This window comes from Tasmannia lanceolata, unplaced genomic scaffold, assembly GCF_043159265.1.
Source record: "Tasmannia lanceolata isolate RefF3 unplaced genomic scaffold, GAP_Taslan_0.1 ptg000008l, whole genome shotgun sequence".
Lineage (NCBI taxonomy): Eukaryota > Viridiplantae > Streptophyta > Magnoliopsida > Canellales > Winteraceae > Tasmannia > Tasmannia lanceolata.
Genome location: NW_027518685.1, coordinates 6,526,078 through 6,547,160, shown reverse-complemented (window position 1 = coordinate 6,547,160; position 21,083 = coordinate 6,526,078). Strand labels below are relative to the sequence as shown.

The following is a 21,083-nucleotide window of genomic DNA, read 5'->3' as shown; positions in this document are numbered from 1 at the left end:
CTTGGTTCCCTGCGTATAACTCGGGAGCTTGAACTATTCGTGTAAGCTTTTACAATATCCTTCTTCATGCTTGGTCCCCCACCACGGTGGAAATTCTTGGATCGCATCTGGGTCAGGTTCTTGAGACCCAGTTTTTCGATAATCACTCTCATTGTCTAACCTATGCCTCGGCCCTGGTTATTTCCACTGTTTGGAATGCTATCCCTAGTTCAATTAATTTAAGGGTTGATTCCATTATTTACTCGGTGGGAATCAAAGTTGTATATGAAGACAATATTAATTCCCTGGCCTTGTCGGCTGTAGGAGAGAGCACCAGTAAAGACAATTTTCCCCTTTTCTGAAATATCGAACAATCCTTTCTGATAAAGGTTCTCCGGCAAAGGCTTGTTTACCGGAATCTGTGGCCTTGGGCGCCGGACGTGAAGTAGATCCGGTGGTCCCACATTCAAAATTTGAATTCCCCACCTATGCTCCTATCCTCATTGTCTCGTCAGGAAGCAGGAAGGTCCACAGGAAGGCCCAGGTGATGGGACCTGTGTCCCTGCCATCTAATTCGAAGTAAAAAAAGGTAGCGCCACGTGGTTCAATGGGCAAGGCAGGTAGAAAAGAAATTGTGGAACCTTCTAGCTTTAATTCAGTCGAGGAGCGGAAGGCTCTCAAATTGAAAAATAGATTTTTTCGATCGAAATTGAGCGTGGATATTAAATCCACACGTGGGCATAAATTTAGAATTAGAAAGGGTTCGGGTACGAATATTCGTGTCTTGGCTACCCGCGGTGGCCTCTCATCTTTGGGTTGGAAATCTGCGTGTTCACACCATAAAAATGGGCTTAGAAAGAAAAAGCCTCTTTCAGAAAGCCTACACGAACTGAGTTTGCTTCAACCCTCTTCTCGCATAGCTATGTCTGAAAAAGCTTATTGTGGAGGCCCCAGTAATTTAGGGGATGGAGAACCTACTTTGGTAGACGAAGATTTAGAGCTCCTAAAATCTCTGAAATACAACGAAAAACTGGCTAGGAAGGAATCCCCTACGCCAACTGAGATGTTGATTTCTCCCCTGAAGAAGCAATGGTTGAAAGAAAAAGAGGCAATTCAACGTCTGGGTGCTCCCTCCTCCCAGCTCACCATAAATAGTACACCTAGGGGTTGCAATGGTTCGGTTCCGGTTCGGTTCGACCCCCAAACCGAACCGAACCAAAATTTGAATCGGTTTGGTTTTACCAAACCGAAACCGAATTTTCAGTTCGGTTCCGCCAATTTTGCAACCCCTTACTCATAATCATTGGAAATATTCGGTTTCGGTTCGATTTGATCCCCAAACCGAAATTTGAATCGGTTTGGTTAAACCAAACCGAAACCGAATTTTCGGTTCGGTTTCGGCTCGGTTCCGGTTCGGTTCGGCCAATTTTGCCACCCCTACATACACCCCTTCGTAATCTGCGTATCTGCAGTAAGCTATTGGAAAAAGAAAGACGAACGCGGAGACGCTTATGGGAGGAGGAAAAACAATCAGCGATTGTTACCTTGGAAGCAAAGCGAACAAACTTGGAGGAAGATACTCCTGACTTAGGGTCAGGAAGTCCAAAAGGTGAACAGGGTCAGCGACAGCAATCTAAGCCTCCAAATAGGTTAGACAAAGCAGAAGGAAATTCGATCTTAATCACTGAGGGTGAATCTGAGAACCCTGATTTGCAAGGCTTTGCTAATTTCTTGACAATGGGAGATGTATTGGGGATGTCATACCAGGAAAATATTGGAAAGACTAGAGAATTGTTTCATTCGACGCAAGCGGAACCTGCAGTGGATGCAAGCGGAAAAACCAAAAAGGATGACCCATAAGCTGAGGTCAAAGATGAATCCTTGGAGAAAAATTGATCTCTTAGTGAGTTAATGATTGTAGGAAGTGTGGAAGTCGGAATTAAGAATGATCTAACCAGGGATGCTGGAGTTAACTCCTTATAACAAAGATAAGATGATCACTCTTATAGCCAGGTCTTTTTGGGAGGCTGAATTTTAAAAGATCTTAGTCCGGGGGCACCATAGCCTTGCAAGACGATGATCCAAGACTCTTGGGTGGTGGCCAAGTAGCGACTGGTGGTCTCACGTAGTTTAGGTGGTACATACTTTGTGGATGTAAGAAGATGTACAGAAAATGGTTTTTTGGAGGTCTGTACAGTATAGGGATTCTTTTTGTGTAGCTTAGGGATGTATTCAAACCAAAGCATATGACTTATCTCGTTGGACTGGACCCAGCTTGTTGGTCCAGTCTGCCTTAATATTTTGTAATCGCAGGATGGGACTACCGGTCCCGATTGCTATCTTAATATTAATGAATTTGTCATTTTTCAAAAAAAATAAAATAATAATGTCTCGTAAAACATATTTGAAAATCGGAATTTTTTACACTGTTGTAGCTGATTTGGAAATCTAAGGATCTGATCTAGTTCAAAATATCAACCAAATTCAAATCTAAATCTTATGGGTATCCAAACGTGGCCTTAATGCCAATTCCGCAGCAAATCCAAATTTGAAAAAGCAGGCTCAGGTCATTTTCCAAAACTTTAAAAAATTACTGTAAATGAGTGAAACGTTCATGCTTATAATTTCTAAAGCCTAAATCTAAATCTTAGGGCCTGTTTGTTTTGAGTCCAATAATCGGTTTGGCACTCACGAATGGTTGTCACAATCTTAAGGCCACGCTTGTTTAGGCCCTGTTCGTTTCAAATTGTGATAACCAATTGTTACCAAAAAAGTTAGGGCAGTGATAAATCGACTCCCAAAACTAATTATTGGACTCAAAATCAAGTTTAACAGCTGGTGGCCACAATCTAAGACGAACATGGCCTTGTTCGTTTGTGATTATGACAACTGATTGTAAGTGCCAAACTGGTTATTGGATTCAAAATTACATTTAAATTGGAGTCCAATAATTGGTTTCACACTCACAGTCGCTTGTCATAATATTAAACGAACAGGGACTTCATATTATGATTGTGAGTGCCAATTGAACTCAAAATTACGTTTAAAACTGAGTCCATTAATCGGCTGTCATAATCTTAAAAGAACAGGGCATTAGATTGCAAAGGGCCCTGTTTGTTTTGAATTTTGAGAATTCATTTTGAGCTCAAAACTGACTATTAAACTCAAAATTATGCTTAGGCCTTTGTTTGTTTTAGATTTTGAGCCCAAAACTGATTGTTGGACTAAAAAACAGAGCCCTCGAGGGCTCGTTTGTGACAGCCAAATACTAAAAGAGATAAGTCATGTATCACGTGTGTATGCTCTAGAGCTCTAACATGCGTGTTAGGCTCTTTAAATTGTATTTTTCATGAGTTGCCTCTCTTCTTTTACTATTTGTCAGCCGAACCTTCACATGCGCTTTAGGCATTGTAAATTGCCACCCACTCAACGTTCCATAAATCTCTACAGCCACCCTCATTTCAAATTTAAACACCTTCCCACCCAACAAACACAAACTTTTAGCTCCTTACCTTCTCTCTTGGACTTCTGCCACAAAACCGAATTTCTCCAACAAATCCACGCCAGATTTATATTATACGGCCTCCACCAAAACCCAACTCTATCCTCCAAACTTATCGATAGTTTTGCGCATCTCAGATATCTCGATTATTCCCAAAGTGTCTTTGAGTCTGTCAACGACCCAAATGCTATTTTATACACCACAATCATCAGAATTTTTTCTATGTATGGGAAACCTGACAAGTCTCTTTTGTTCTATCAGCAAATGCTTGTTAAATCCATGTACCCAGATGAACTTACTTACCCTTTTGTTCTAAAATCGTGTTCTGATCTCTCTGCTATTGAAAATGACATGAAAATCCATTGCCATGTGGTTAAACTGGGTTTTGAATCCCATGCCCTTGTGGGTTCTGCTCTGTTAGAAATGTATGACAAATATAGTGAAATTGGTGATGCACGACGAGTGAGTGAGGAAATGTCTGAGAGAGATAGGCTTTATTGGAATACATTGATTTATGAGTTTTGTCAAAATGGGAACCCAATGGAGAGTTTTAGGGTTTTTAAGAGAATGAGTTGGATGGTCTCGAACCCAATTCGGCTACTGTGGTTGGTTTACTGCGGTCGAGTGTTGATTTGAAGTGCTTGGAAGCAGGACGGTTTGTTCACCTTTTGATTGTTTTGAATGGCTTAGGGGAAGATTTGGCTGTGAATACTGCTCTTTTGACAATGTATTCAATAAAATGACTCTGAGGGATTGCGTAGTGTGGAACATAATGATTAATGTGTATTCCCGAAATGGGGATCCAAAACAAGCCCTAGCATTGTTGATTGTGTTAGAACTGATTTATTTACAGCTATAGCTTCTATTTCGTCAGCTGCAGAGTTGGAATCTCTTGAGCATCGTAAACAGATTCACGCTCACGTGATCAGAAATGGATCAGACTATCAAGTGTCAGTTCATAATTCTCTCATTGAAATGTATTCCAAGTGTGGACATTTAGTGACAGCAAAATTGATTCTCGATTTGTTGATGAACAAAACTGTGGTCTCTTGGAGTACTATGATAAAAAGATATGTCAATCATGATCGTTCTTACGATGCTTTGTCACTTTTCAGTGAAATGATAATGCATGGAGTGAGGCCCGACTCCATTACAAAACTCAATATCTTGCCAGCTTGTGTGCATATTGGGGCACTGAAACAGGTCAAAAACATTCATGCGTATTCAATTAAACATGGTTTAAACTTGATAGTCTCCATAGTTACAGCTCTGCTTGTCAGCTATGCAAAATGCGGGTGCATAGTGATGGCACGAAAGATTTTCAATGAAGAAGAATTGACGATAAGCATATAGTTTCTTGGAACTCAATGATTAGTGTGTATGCTAAGCATGGTAATTGGTCTCAATGCTTTGAACTGTATAATCGAATGAAGAATTCAAGAGTGAGACCAGATCATATAACCTTTTTCGGACTGTTGACGGCTTGTGTTAATTCAGGATTAGTAAAAGAGGGTTGGGAGTGCTTTAATCAGATGACTAAAACCTATGGTTGCCAACCAAAACAAGAGCACTATGCTTGTATGGTGGATCTACTCGGGCGCACTGGGAAACTTGATGAAGCCATGAGGCTTATAAGAGCAATGCCATTTGAACCGGACTCACGAGTGTGGGGCCCATTATTAAGTGCTTGTAAGATGCACTCAGAGACGAAACTTGCAGAATTTGCAGCAGAGAGGCTCTTGGAGATGGAGCCAAAAAATGCGGGGAATTATGTGTTGCTTTCTAACATATACGCGGCAGCAGGGAAATGGGATAGTGTTGCCAAGATGAGGATATCTCTCAGAGATAAGAGGACTGAAGAAAACCCCTGGCTGTAGCTGGCTAGAGATAAATGGTCACGTACATGAGTTCCGTGTGGCGGATCGCTCTCATCCAAAGTCAGAAGCCATATACAACATGTTAAGGAATATGGAGTTGGAGATCAAGGTAGATGCTGACATTGGTGTGGAACTTTTATCTTGAACAACAATGGCATCATGCTTTTTGTGATGCGTTCATTTACTATGGTAGCATGGGGCTTCTACTTTGGGTGGGGCTCCCAGATCAGTACCTTGTAACTTGTAGTAAAATAGCTTATTTCCTTATTTGTGTTGTAACTTGGCAGTCAATCTCGATGCTATAATCAGCTCTTGTATACATTACTTGTTTCTAAATTATACAAAATGAAGAGAATAAAGAGGGAATTGGCATATTTTAGTGGAATAAAATCAAGAGTTCTCTTTCTCTTCCCTGAGCATTATCTTTCTATGTATTCATCTGTTGGGTCTGTGACCTGACTTGTCGTTGTTTTCTTTTCAGTTTCATATTGATATCAAACAGCTAACAGGGGAGGAGGAGATCCATGATGGTGAAGAAGAGTTCAGCAATCAGCAAAGACAGAGAACAAGGAGCAGAGGTAGTAGAGTGATAAACAAACCTGTGTGGCTGGAAGATTATGTCAGTACATAAAGACTAGTTAGTTGTTGAGTAATTAGGCTGTTAACTAAGTAGTTAGGATTCTGTTGTTTGTCTTTTGTTGGTAACGGAAGAGAATCAAAGTAGTTACGATTGATGCCAGCACATCAATTTCTGCTAGAGAATTCTTGTTAAAAGGACAGAGTCACAAAGAAACGTGCATGATGAATAATTAATTCTTCTTTTTTTCTTCTATACTCCTTCAGTTCTTCTTATTCTCCCCTTTTCCTCTTTTCTATTCCCTTCTCAGTTCAGAGAGAAACTGAACTACTGATATGAGTTTGTAACATTAAAGAATATTTTTCCCTCTCTTTTTCTTTGCTCTCTTCTTGAACTCTTTATCTTCTTCTTTCCCTGAGTTTTCTCTGAGCGACCAGATCCAGGTCGCATCATTGGTGCTTTCATTGATTCTTTTGCCGCTATTTCGACAATGGCGGACAACACGCGTTTGCAATCGAAGATAGATGAACAATTCAAACTCCATCAACAACAACTCAATGAATTGCGTCTCCTTCAGTCGCAACAACATGAGGAATTGGTAGCCATGATCAAACAGTTACAGAGTAAACCTTCACAACCCTATTTCCAGCGAACGAATAGTGATGAGAATTCCTCTGGTAATTCTGAGGATGGAATCATTTCAATTCAGCCAAATTTCAGCAAGTTCATTCATATGGATGTTCCTAGATTTAATGGCTCAGATCCCATTGGATGGACATTCAAGATTGAGAATTTCTTCAATTACTACAGTACTCCTGAAGATCAACGAATGTCCATTACTTCTTTTCACTTGGAAGGTCCTGCTCTTGCTTGGTTTCAACGGGCCAGAGCAAACAATTTGCTGCATTCTTGGAAGGGTTTTCTTGATGCTATTCGGCTGAGATTTGGACTATGAGGATGCCAAAGGTGAATTATCCAAGCTTCAGCAAACATCATCAGTAGAAGAGTATCAAACTAAATTCGAAGAATTATCTAATAAGGTCAATGGTCTTTCTGAATCGTTTTTTGTTAGTCTTTTTATTTCTAGCCTGCAATCAGACTTGAAGCGAGAATTGTTGCTGTTACAACCTAGTTCCCTGTTGCAAACAATTTCTTTGGCTCGAATTTACGAACAAAAGTATGAAGACATGAAGAAATTATGGAGACCAACTTGGTCTAAACCTGTAGGAGGACAGGGTATTCTTCCTAATCCCTCTAGTTTACCTGTTAAGGCACTTCCTGCCCCTCCATTGAAACAACTTCCAATTTGAACAAGACAATTAACTAGGGAAGAGTTGGAACAAAAAAGGGAAAAGGGACTTTGAAGGAGTTTATTTCTAGCGTAAATTGGAGGTGTAGCTTCCCTCGAAGTAAGCTAATCTTTATCAATAGGTCAAAAGAAAAAGAATCACGTATTAGGAAACGTTTTGTAACTACTGGAAATTGTGGAAACTTGAAGAGACACGCTTTTAGAAGGAAGGGAAGAGGGCCAAATAGAAAAGTTGAAAAGATGTATGGAAGCTTGGAAAATAGTAATCAATATCTGAGAGTCAAAACCACTTAATTCCAGTTCACCCACAAGAGAAAAATCAGTATATACATAATTAAATTCTCAAAATCTCTCAAATATATACCCAAGAAAAATGGAGGAAGTAAGGACTGAAAAATTACCCATGATTGACTCTTCAAGAAAATGCTTGACCATTAGAACCTTATTCGTTTGAGGATGCGTGTCAGGATCTTACCCAAGCTGTAGAGCAAGATAGGAGCAAGATAGGAAATAATGAAAAAGAAAACTTGTAGTAACAAATGAAACTAAAATAGTCGTATAAACTTGTAGTAAAGCGTTAGACCTCATATTTGCTGGGTAATATCTTTACTTCTGCAAACATAAAATGAGTGTTTATATAAGCAATATAGTACTATTGAGAGAGTGTGGAAGGTCACTGGTTTGGTGTGTCTCTCTTTCTCTCTCAGGACTCTCAAAACTCAGGATCATGCATCATAGAGCCCACCAATGCAAAACTAACTCAGGCTCCATGAAAGCGAAATGCAATATCGTTATAGAGAGAAAGGGCCGTATGTTATAAAGACTAAGAGTCATTGCAAATATGGCTTAGGTGGCTGCCACATCAGATTGGGGAAACTGCTATTCCTATCATGTGGAATAGATATTTATGCTATTCCTATCAAGATTATATCAAATAAAGGAATTAGGAAAACCAAGAGAAGATAGGAAACTGTAAAAAAAAAAAAAAATAATAAAATAATAATAATAATACTAATAACAATAATAATAATAATAATAATGGAAATAGAGAGATCACCAGGATTGCCACTAAGGGAAGCACGACATGAATGCAGAGATATCACCCATTGGATTTCCAGAAGCAACAGTGAAACAGAGACAGATGGTGCAGAAGGAGAAGTAAAGACAGATAATTAGAAAGAAAGAAGATGAAACTTTCAAAAAAAGAAAGAAAGAAAGAAAGAAGATGAGGTTGTTATGTACCCAAAATTAGTGGGTTTATTTTAAGAGTCTGTTGTGTTTATTATTTGTATCTATTGTAACTGTTGTTATTAGATATGTAGTATCTGTGTCATGTGTTGTTATTAATAGAGTCATGGGCAGGGGCGATGGCACTTGAAAGGCAATGGGGACAATTGCCCCCCTTAATTTTTTGGGAAAAAAAAATATTCCTTTATTTTTTAATATTTTTTTATACTTACCCCCTTTTTTTAAAAATATGCCCCCCTTTCCAACCATCCCTAAGATAAAAAATAAGTTTAAAATTTTAATTTTACCATTTTTATATCCCTTCCTTGTGCAAATTTTACTATAATTTTTGCCCCCTTCTGCAAAATTTCAGATAGAAATTTTTTCTATCTTAATTTTAAGATAGAAAAAAAATTACTATAATTTTTGCCCCCCTTGTGCAAAATTTCTGGCATCGCCCCTGGTCATGGGTAGTTATTTCTGCTGTCTGTAACTGTGTTACAACTGATTAGGTAGTGGGTTTACATGGTTAGACAGTTAGAGGGATGAGTGGCTCTGTATTTGGGTTATGTAATCAGCTTTTCAGAGAAAGGGGACAGAGAAGTATTTCCTGAAAGAATTATTGAGGCCGTTCCCCTGAAAGTGGAACTCTTTTCTCTTCTATGTTGTGTATCTTCTTTTGATTCAGTGCAGGTTTATACCAGTGGTATCAGAGCGGTCGATCCTATCTGCGATACTGAGGAACCATGGCTGATGGAACTAGATCACAGGATGTGAAGAAATTGGAAGCAGAACTCAGACAATTGCAAGAAAACAATGAACAACAAAGTAGACAACAAATGGAGGCCATGAATCAGATCAAGCAACTCGTAGCGGCGTTGGATCTCAAATACGAAACACTGTCAGCATCAACAGTGCACAGAAATGGAGATCAAGAAGAGTCTATGCATGACTCGTTTCCAAAAGCACAGGTGGGAAGGGGTCCTGCTTATACCAGATATACCAAGATAGACTTTCCAAAGTTCGATGGTGAAGATCCTCTTGGATGGGTTACAAGAGTGGAGCGTTTTTTCACTTATAACAACACCGAGGAGGAACAAAAAGTCCCTTTGGCGTCCATCCACTTGGAGAAGAAGGCGATTCAGTGGTACCAATGGTTTGAAAAACTAAAAGGATAAGTACCGTGGAAAGAATTCATGGAGGCAATTTGAGCACGCTTTGGTCCGAATTCTTATGAGGATTTCCTCGGTCCCCTTACCAAACTTGAACAAACTTCAACAGTGGCAGAATATGAAGACCGTTTCGAACAATTGGCGAATCTAACCAAGGATCTTCCGGAAGGGTTTTTGTTTCAGTTGCTTCATTAGTGGTCTCAAAGACGAAATACGGACTAGTGTGCAAATGTTTAAGCCTAAAACGGTGTTGCAAGCACTTAGATTAGCTAAGTTGCAAGAGGAGAATCATGTGGCATTGTCAAAAAGGCAAAAAATAGGAGCAAACAAAGTTGTGGCGCAGATTAGCGGTCAAATCAAACAACCAACCGGAACTACTACTCCATTTGTGAAGAAGTTGACACAGGCTGAGATGAAGGACTGGCGAGATCAAGGGCTGTGCTACAATTGTGATGAGCGCTACACCCCAGGACTCCGTTGCAAGAGACAACAGATATTTATGCTGGACCTTGAAGAAGATGAAAGTGACGGTGAAGAATTGGTTGAACCTGAACAAAAAATCGGTGATGGATCGGAGGAACCTCAAATTTCTGTGCATGCTCTTTCCGGATCCACATCCCATCAAACGATGCGAATTCGGGGCTACATTAAGAGACAACCAATTATTATTTTGATAGATTCTGGGAGCACCCATAACTTTTTAGATCCAGGAACGGCAAAAAGGACAGCTTGCGAAGTACAACATCTCGACCATTGAAAGTCGTAGTGGCAGATGGTGGTAAAGTTATGAGCATGGCTGAATGTAAAGGGTTGAAATGGGTGATGCAAGGGACTGTTTTTCAAACTGACGTCAAGTTGTTACCACTTGGGGGGTGTGATCTGGTGTTAGGGATCCAATGGTTAGCAACTTTGGGACCAGTTGTTTGGGACTTCTCAAGGTTAAGAATGAAGTTTACATTAGAAGGTCGGAAGCATACACTGCGAGGTGGCAAGGAAAGGCCAGCGAAGTTGGTTGGATCACAACGCATGAACCATATTTTGAAAAAAGGAAATAGGGCCACTATGGCCCAACTTTTTGCAATCACGGCCACTCATGAGGACACCATTCTAGACAAGGAGATGGGGGAGCTCTTAAATGAGTTCTCCGATGTTTTTAATGAGCCGAGTGGACTACCACCAACACGGGCCAAAGATCACCGTATCCCTCTTCTAACTGGCACCTCACCCATTAATGTAAGACCATACCGTTACCCATACGTCCAGAAAATTGAAATTGAAAGGCTAATGAAGGAGATGTTGGAAGCTGGAATTGTTCGGCCAAGCATGAGCCCGTTATCATCACCTGTTATCTTGGTATGGAAAAAGGACGGATCGTGGCGCATGTGCGTCGATTATCGTGCGCTAAATAAAGTGACCATAAAGGACAAATTTCCAATGCCGATGATAGATGAATTATTGGACGAATTGCACGGAGCCAAATTTTTTTCGAAGTTAGATTTGAGATCGGGATATCATCAAATCCGGGTGCACACCGACGATATCCACAAGACTGCCTTCCGAACACACGAATGGCATTATGAATTCTTTGTAATGCCATTCGGACTGACTAATGCCCCGTCAACTATTCAAAGTTTGATGAACGAGGTATTTCGTCCATATTTACGTAAGTTCATTCTAGTGTTCTTTGATGACATATTAGTTTTCAATTCTACTTGGTCTGAGCACTTAAAATGTGTTAAGAAAACTATGGAAATTCTGTGTGAAAACAGTTTATATGTAAAAAGATCAAAATGCTTGTTTGGAAAACCCGAGTTGGAATACTTGGGTCATATAATTTCAGGTGCAGGTGTTTCTGTAGACCCATCAAAGATTTCTAGCATGACTTCATGGCCAAAGCCGAAAACTTTAAAGGCTTTGCGAGGCTTTCTGGGCCTCACCGGATATTAGAGACGCTTTGTTAAGAACTATGGGAAAATTAATAAGCCGCTGACGGAGATGCTCAAGAAAGATAGTTTCAAGTGGTCCGTTGAGGCAGAAAAGGCATTTGAGGTTCTTAAAACTACAATGACATCAACTCCAGTATTGGCCTTACCAGACTTCTCCAAGCCATTCATGGTTGAATGCGATGCTTCTGGTGTGGGGATTGGTGGTGTGTTGGCTCAAAATGGTCGTCCCGTTGCCTTTACGAGCCGGGCACTATCAAGTCGACATCTTGGTCTTTCTACATATGAAAAAGAACTCATGGCAATTGTGCATCCAGTCACAAAATGGAGACAATATTTAGTGGGGAGAAAGTTCCAGATTTATACTGACCATCTAAGTCTCAAATTCTTACTAGAACAACGGGTGACGACACCACTACAACAAAAATGGCTACCAAAACTGTTGGGGTATGATTACGAGATCGTCTATCGGCGCGGGAAGGAAAATTTGGCAACCGATGCACTCTCACGACTGCATGAGAAGATTGAGAATATTACAGCCATGGCTACTCCCCTTGTCACGAATGGGTGGAAAAAGTAAAGGCTGAGTGGCAGACTGATCCAGAGTTAAAGGAACTCATCCAACGACTCTATGAGGACCCAACAACACACTCAAATTTCAAGTGGGAAAACAACGAATTAAGATACAAAGGGAGACTTGTGGTGAGCTCTGTATCTCCACTAAGGTTTAAAATTTTATTAGCTCTTCATGCAAGTTCAGACGGAGGTCGCGGAGGAATGCACAAGACACAGAAACGGGCTAGTCGTTTGTTTTATTGGCTGTGAATGAAAAAAGATATCAGGCAGTTTGTATCCGAGTGTGAAATTTGCCAATGGAATAAGAACGAAACTGTGGCTTCTCCAGGACTGTTACAACCGCTGCCGGTGCCGAAGCGAATTTGGAGTGACATAGCAATGGATTTTGTGGAGGGTCTGCCAGTATCACAGGGCAAAAGTGTCATATGGCTGGTGGTTGATAGACTTAGCAAATATGCTCATTTTATTGAGTTATCTCACCCATACACGGCTGTTACGGTAGCTCAAGCCTTCCTGGATCACATTTTTCGCTTACATGGGATGCCAAAAACAATTATCAGTGATCGTGATCCAGTCTTTCTTAGCAATTTCTGGCGGGAATTTTTCAGGTTGCAAGGCACTCAACTTCAGATGAGCTCATCTTATCACCCACAAACTGACGGTCAAACAGAGGTTATCAATCGCTGTTTGGAGATTTATCTAAGGTGCATGACAGGTAAAAAGCCCGAGCAATGGGCAAAATGGTTACCTCTCGCAGAATGGTGGTATAATACATCATTCCACTCTGCAGCAAAAATGACACCATACGAGATTATTTATGGGCAGCAACCGCCAGTGCTGGGCTTATATCCAGATGGAGGTACCAAAATAGATGCAGTAGAGCGAAGTTTACAAAACCGAGATGCTATGGTTCGTTTGTTGAAACACAATTTACATGAAGCCCAAAACCGTATGAAACAGCTTGCGGATAGACATCGAACTGAACGTGAATTCGAAATGGGGGATTGGGTATTTTTGCGGCTGCAACCATATAGACAGACTTCAGTGGCCCTTCGCAAAAATATGAAGCTTGCTCCCAAGTATTATGGGCCATTTCGTATACTTCAAAAGGTGGGACAAGTTGCTTATAAACTGCATTTACCAAGTGAATCTCGTATCCATCCCGTATTCCATGTATCTTGTTTAAAAAAGAAAATCGGAGATGTTGTTCAAGTGCAGACCAATTTGCCAGAATTGGGCGAGGATGGAGGAATTAAATTTGAACTGGTAGCTGTTTTGGATAGACGGATGATCAAGAAAAATAATCGAGCAGTCACTGAAGTCCTAGTCCAGTGGTCTAATCTTGGGCCACGAGAAGCTACGTGGGAGCCATTGCACAAGCTGAAAGAAAAGTATCCAAGCTTTCAACCTTGAGGACAAGAATTCTGCCCCGTGGGTGGCAATGTTATGTACCCAAAATTTGTGGGTTTAGTCTGTTGTGTTTATTATTTGTATCTATTGTAACTGTTGTTATTAGATATGTAGTATATGTGTCATATGTTGTTATTAATAGAGTCATAGGTAGTTATTTCTGCTGTCTGTAACTGTGTTACAACTGATTAGGTAGTGGGTTTACATGGTTAGACAGTTAGAGTGATGAGTGGGTCTGTATTTTGGTTATGTAATCAGTTTTTCAGGGAAAAGGGACAGAGAAGTTTTTCCTGAAAGTATTATTGAGGCTGTTCCTCTTTTCTCTTCTATGTTGTGTATCTTCTTTTGATTCAGTGCAGGTTTAAATCAGTGGTGTGCGTTTTGGAAAGCAGTATGCGTTTTGGAAGATGGGCTTTATAAAGACAGAAGAATAGAAAGGGATTTAATGGTTAGAAGAATGTAGAGGACTCTTAGAAGAAGAATTGGAAGCGCCGTATGCCTTGTGGGAGGCTAGTTTGAATAGAGTCCAATTAATAAACAACCCTAACTAAGTTGCCTAATCTAATCAAACTACTATATATAGAGATATAGTGGGAGATTTTTTCTCTCATAATCGAAACAATTTTGCTGAAATACGGGATAAAGAGGGGTTATTTCTTTGCCTCTATATGATATGATAGGATTAGATTTCTATTAGAGAATCCTAAGAGGAAATATATGATTAGATTTCCATTGGAGAATCCTTTGTGGTTTTGAGAGAGAGAGAGAGAGAGAGAGAGAGAGAGAATTGGAAAAAGGGTTATGGAATAGAAAAGATAGGTAAAATAGGAAACAACTCAGAATACGTTACTAAATAGGAAACAACTCAGAATACGTTACTAATACGGCAATAAAAGATCCATGCACGGGGTGAGAAAGAGTAGTTGATATAAAAAAGTTGTATTAAAATTTTTCAAAGAATATGAAATACTCCAAACAACTTAGAGGGTAGCTGTCATGGCCATAGAAGAAGGGAGATAAGTAGGCAGGAAGAAAATCCTGAAGATTTTAATGCTAACATAAGTGTAAAAAAATTTATAGAGAGTTTTTCTATGATAGGATACTGTGTAAAAAAATTATAGAGAGGTTTTCTATGATAGGTTACTATGGATACTCATGCTAAATTGATCTCTAAGATTATGTGATAGATAGAATTTAACAATATCCTAGTAACTCTTCGACTATAGTCCAAGCAACTTTCCTAGTAAGACTCTTCGACTCTGTATGACTAGCCATAAAAAAACAACTTTCCTAGTACGACTTGTTATCGACAGTCCACCACTCTCGAACAAGTGACTCTCGTTATTTTTTGTCAAGAGGGTACCGAGTCGATACTTAACAATGCCTTTTCTTAATTCTGTACAAGTACAACGGTACAACCATCTTTCCGTAAGCCCAGACCTGGTTCCACAGAAGTACAGAACAAATAGCATTGATTGGAATTAGACATGCAGAGATTAGGTGTAGCACAGGAGAGATTAGGTGTTCCCAAAGAGGTTGTTTTTACGATCTTAGAGACTTAATTCTACCAAGTGCATGTGAGGCGTGTGTCTTTCACAACCTTTCTTATTTCAATTTTTACCCTGAAACTCATCATCGTGTCAAACAACGTATTATCTCTTCCGGTCTCACTAACGGATTAGAAGCAATGAAGCATGGCTTGAATCTGCTCATCACAGTTTTTGCGAATGAGTTGGTTTTCGACACAGATTGGGATTCCATGGATTCCAGTGGATTTGGTGCCATTCCCGCTGCGAGATCCTCGATTGAGGCGGCGTTAGAAACGATGGTTTTTAACGGGAAAGATTCAGGCGAAAGTTGTACAGCTTGTTTAGACGAGTTTTCGCAGGAATGAACGTTAAGAAAATGCCATGTTTGCATTTTTTTCACGAGGCATGCATTGTTGGGTGGTTGGAGAGGAGCAATATATGTGTCCAATCTGTCGGTTTCGTGTCGAATGATTGTGTCCAATGATTCACTAGAGTTTAGTGAATATTATTTTGCTTTAGTGAAACTGAGATTTATTTTTACTTCTTTTCTCTTGCTGAGGAAGATTTATTTTGTTTCTTGACTAACAAAACAATCTCTTAATCCTTCGTGGAGTAGGAGAGGTGACATACATCGTACTTGCATTGCCATCGTCCCGAATGTAATAACCCCTAAAGAGGCTAGAGCAAGACCTAATCGAATTATTGATTGTGTCATAAAGACCCTCATGCCCACGGCCCAATCGACCCCCTCTAAAAGATCTTTCATACTGTGCAATTATAACAACAATTATGTGTATATGGAAACCCGGGGTAAAAATTGTTACATGAATACCTTACCTACTCAGGTATCTTATATTTCTATAGAGAATCAGCGTGATTCAACCTTTCATTGAATATTTTGCTATTGTTCATAATGAGTTCCATCCACATCTAAATGTTAAGGACATACTTTTAAGGCACGTCTGGCTGCAGGGTATTGTTTTTCATGATAAATTGGCATCTCCACGAAGGGTGAATTCTGCCGAAAATCAGGAAAGGAAATCCAGAAAATAGGCAAAAAGTTGCTACAACATGGAAAAAGTCTCCCCAGACGAGACACTCATCTCGGGATTTCCTTTCCTGATTTTCAGACCCTCATCTCCACTTTGGAGATGCCGATTTATCTTGAAAAACAGTTCCCGTCCTTTAAAATCTTTTTATTTCATTGGCTAATTTTATTTGATCTTATCCTAACTACCTCAAATATCCCACTTTGGCTATCACTCTGATTTTATAAGACCAAACACAAAAAAAAAATTGGGTTCGTTTGTTTTCTCCACTCTACTTCTCGGGAGGGATTTAGAGAGCCGAAATTATAAAAGGGGATCCACCTTGCTTTTGGCCATGTGAATACTCACCAACAATCTGCCCATTGGATTTGCCACATTAGCCAAGGTGTTTATCTTTTAATAAAAGAAGATTCAACAAATGCATCCCAGACCAAAGCAATGTGATCAAGTTGGCGCCACCGCAGGTTAGTAAGGACTCGACTTATGACGAGCAACCATTGCATGCTGAGATTGTGCGTCTTGTAATGGGTAGTTTTAGTTGAGCAGTGGCTTTGTATGCGTGTATGTGTAAAAAGTAGAAGAAAGTGAGAGTAGTAGTAGTGGTGTGGTTGAGCATGAACGAAGAAGTTTGGGCCTGTGGTTATGTAGTGCAGGTGAGCGTAGGGAAGAAGGTGAAGATGTGGGCAAGTTGCTACCATAACTGTTGCATAACTGCCCAACTGTTTGCATAATTTCACAAGAAGAGTTTTTTGCAACAAAACTCATGCCACCTCAGCTGGTTCCATATGGCTTTGAGCTAGCTTACAAGTGGGCAAGATCTTGAAAGCTTCGTTGCTGCTATAAATAGGAGAAGAGGAACACATTTGGACATTTTTTGATTTTCTAAAACTAGGACTCGTGTGAGGCTCTTGGAGCTTGGTATGGTTTTAACCCATGGTTGTGCCTTCACTTTTCCATCTTACCTTGACTGTAATGAGTCCCTATATTCCAATAAAATTTGGATTCACATTGTATTCTGTATTCTGTCTATTTTTTTTTGTTTTTTGTTTTTTGTTTTTTTTTAATTCCTTGTTATTAATTCTCTATGCCACTTAGTTCTGGTGAGTGTATTTCATTTTCTGCTGTTAAAAAGGCATTTCAAATGACCATGGAAACATTACAATCAAGTCAGAATGAAATCAGATGTTTTCGCGGTGGTGGAGGAACCGGATCGTAAAAAAGAGGGACTCTAGTTGTAAGATATCTAATGAAACCATAGCTGAAATTGAGATCTCATTCGGAGAGAAAGATATAAAATATCTGGAATTTCTTTTTTTATCCTATACGGATGATCCGATCCGCCTGAACAGACTGCCGGTGATAAGCCGAAGGAAGGTGAGGATGATGTCAAGTCATCACGCCCCTTATGTCCTAGGTGACACACGTGCTACAATGACCGGGACAAAGGGTCGTGATCCCGCGAGGGTGAGCTAACTCCAAAAACCCGTCCTTGGCTCAAATTGCAGGCTGAGTTGCAGCCTGCTTGAAGCCTATCTTATTGTGAAGTTCCAAGGTCGTTTGACAACAAGTTCACCATGGACTGAACTTGCTGCCTTTCCCTACTGGACCCTCTTGTGCCGAATTCACAACATATTTGCTCCCTGCAATTCTTTTGAGTTTCACTACACATAGATATTCAAGATCCATTATTATCTTGCAGAGATCTGCTCGAGTTTGACTGATCACAGACCTAGCGTTTCATGTTCATTCACTATAGCAGAAAGTTCTACCATAACAATCTAAGAATACACTTGTTGTTTGATGTTTTCTATAGATCTCGTGCCTAAATTCCTCCTGAGTAATTCTCTTTTATACATCCTCCAAATAAAAGGGTGTCCCAGTGCACGAGGCTCCAGCCAATGCGGAATTTGGGGAGGGCTAGATGTACGCAGCCTTACCCCTGCTTTGCAGAGAGGTTGTTTCATGTTTCGGACCCAAGGTTACAATGGAGCAACCTTACCGTTGAGCCAAGGCTCGCCCTCTTATACATCCTCCAAATCTCACCAGTAATATCATAGATCGATAGATGATTCTGAAGATGCCTCATCAATCCATCCCGGAACCCTCTATGGGTGGTAACCCTGTAATATCTATTCCTAGTGGAGTGATCATCGAAAGGAAGAACTTTCTGAAAAATTGTTTGGTTGGTACCTTAAGAAATAGAGTTCTACCGGAAGAAATTGGGTCTTGGGCTAAACGATAGTGGGCTCTACCACATCCTAGTAAACCTTTCTGCTTGGGCCCTCTATCGGTGCTAGGGCTGCACATGGTTCGGTTCGGTTCGGTTTTGGGGGATTTCTTGAACCGAACCGATGCCATCGGTTTGGAAAATTTCCAAACCATAACCGAACTGTTCTGGGGTCAAACCGAACTGAACCAAACCGATCTTGACCGGATCGGATCGGTTCAGTTCACGGTTTATCCGATTTCCTTGAGTTGGATTGCTGCCTAAGTTATTCATTTGGTCTTTGGTGTTATATTTCCGCCCATTTATTTACTTGGAACCACCCATTTTGGTCGGTCTCTTCTCTTTCCAGTTAAATACATTAGATTTGGGTGTGCCAAGTAAAGAAAATTGATATATATATATATATATATATATATATATATATATATATATATATATATATATGATTTATAACAAAAAATAAAAAAATGGCAAAAATACCATCGGTCCATCGGTTCGGTTCGGTTTTTCCTATTGAAATTTTTCCTAGACTGTGACCGAACCGATCCAAACGGTTTATGGAAAACCGAAACCGTGACCGAACCAATGCCACTAAAGACCGAACCGAACCAAACCGAAAGGCCCGGTTCGGTTCGGTTCGGTTTATCGGTTTAGGCAGTTAAATGTGCAACCCTAATCGATGCTCTTTCTCTTTGAATCCCAAAGCCAAGCTACCTCCATTTTGAGAAAAGGGGGGGATGCCTTGGGAGGTTACCATCTGTCTCTCCATCCTTAGTCTCCCATTTTGACTACGGGTGCAAGATCGGCGAGGCTTAGATTCTCGAACACCCCTCTCATGCCTGGTCATTGTCCACGGTGGAAATACTGGGTCAGCATTTTGGTCAGGTTCTGGAATCTAAATTGTCGGGTAGCCATGAATATTGTATGGAATTTGCTACTGTCAAAGTATTAACTCCCTTATGAAATTGTTTGCCATCCTTTATTAACATTATGGTAGATTCCATGATTTTCCCAATCGGTGTTAGGTTGGTGGAGGAGCCTTCAAAGCCCACTAATGACTCTCTTGAAAAAAGCAATCCGGTGGACTCGGAGCAAGGCGACCTAGTCGACTTAGCTCCGGTGGAAGATCCGTCAGTGGTTGGACCCCTCCCGATTGATCCCGGGGGTAATTTGGACATTTCCACCAGGAAAGAACCGTTTGGAATACCCACCCCCAATTTTGAACTTTCATCCACCTCGGGAATGGCTATTTAGAAAGACAGTTTGAAAGGTCATGTCCTTTCACATAATGGGATTTTGGTCTAAAGTTATTAAAAGCTAAATCTAGCATTCCCGCGGGGAAAGGTACCTTGAAAGGATATTTTTTACGGTAACCACCAACCGTGTTAGTAGAGAAATCAGTAAAAATCAAAAATCGCTTTTTTGGAAGGAGGAAGAAAAAATAATCTCGAAAAAAATAACCTCAAAAAATTCAAACAAGAAAACCAATAGTCAGTCATCAACGAGCTGTGCTCTCATCAAAAGTGCTAGACCCCAAAAAAGTCTGAAGGGGCGAGGGATGAATATTGAGAAAAAAAATACTTATTAGCTACAAAAGGTGGGTTGTCTTTCTTTAAAAGAAACCTTTTGGGTTCATGTAAGAGAGAGGAACCATGAAATACCAGTCTAGCATCCAAGTTTGAATTTCTTCTAAAAGATTTTGATAAACCTTTTTGTCCCCCCCGCCCCCTCCATGGATCCTACCCCTCCATCTCCTCTGACTATTCAGGAGTCTGTTTCGTTTGAGGTAAGCGACCTTCAATTTCTCCGTGACTTACACTATGATGAACAATCGGCGGCCATTGAATGTCCAACTTCCAAAGAAATTTACATGTCTATTTTGAAGAATCAATGGAAGCAGTTCAAACGGGAAGCTCTGGCTAACAAAGAAAGCTTCATCCAGATTTCAGGCATGACTGACCCAAAAGATGTATTTGTTCAGATTTATAAGATGGATTTTTTCAGAAGGCTTTAAAAGAAGAGCATCTTGCGCGGCGTCTGGATTGGGAGAAGGCTAAGGCGATTGAGAATGATCGACTAGAGAAGTTATTAGGTCTCTCTGATGGAGTCTCCCAGGTGTCTCGAGACTCCCTTGACCAGGAAGTTAGCTTAGAGATTCGCAAACGGATGGGTGAGGATGAGGATATGCAGGAGGTGGATTCTGCAATGATTGATTTCCTGGATTCGGAAGAGGATGATGTCGTCCCTCATGAGGAAATGAACGAAATTCTGGCAATAGGAGATGTTTTGGAATTGGTTTTGATGAAAATTTGGAAGCAACAAAGAACCTGTTTCGTTCTATAGCTATTAGGAGATTGAAGGAGCACAGAGAATAGGACAAGGAGAAGGAGAACAAGGGGGGCCGAGGGTAGCAACCCTTAATGATCTACCTTCCTGCCCCGGAGAAGAAAAATAAGAACAAAAAGAACAAAAGAAAGAACAAAAGAAGGAGTAGAGAAAAAGGGGAGGGTTGATAATCCCCTTTTGATAGTTTTGAAAAGGGGATTGTCATAATGTCAACAGGCGACATAATTTTGGAAAACTGTTAAAGAGGGTTGATAATCCCCTTTTGATAGTTTGATAACCCCATTTCGTCCCTCTCTAACAATTTTTCAACAGTGAGCCCCTCTTGGCAATTCTTGTATTTTGATGTCCCCATTGGCAAGT

The 21,083-nt window shown here is 40.3% G+C and overlaps 1 pseudogene; it reads left to right on the top strand.

Moving 5' to 3' along the window:
- The first annotated feature begins 3,266 nt into the window (after positions 1 to 3,266).
- On the top strand, positions 3,267 to 5,771 carry LOC143884130 (pentatricopeptide repeat-containing protein At4g19191, mitochondrial-like; annotated as a pseudogene).
- Positions 5,772 to 21,083: the final 15,312 nt, after the last annotated feature.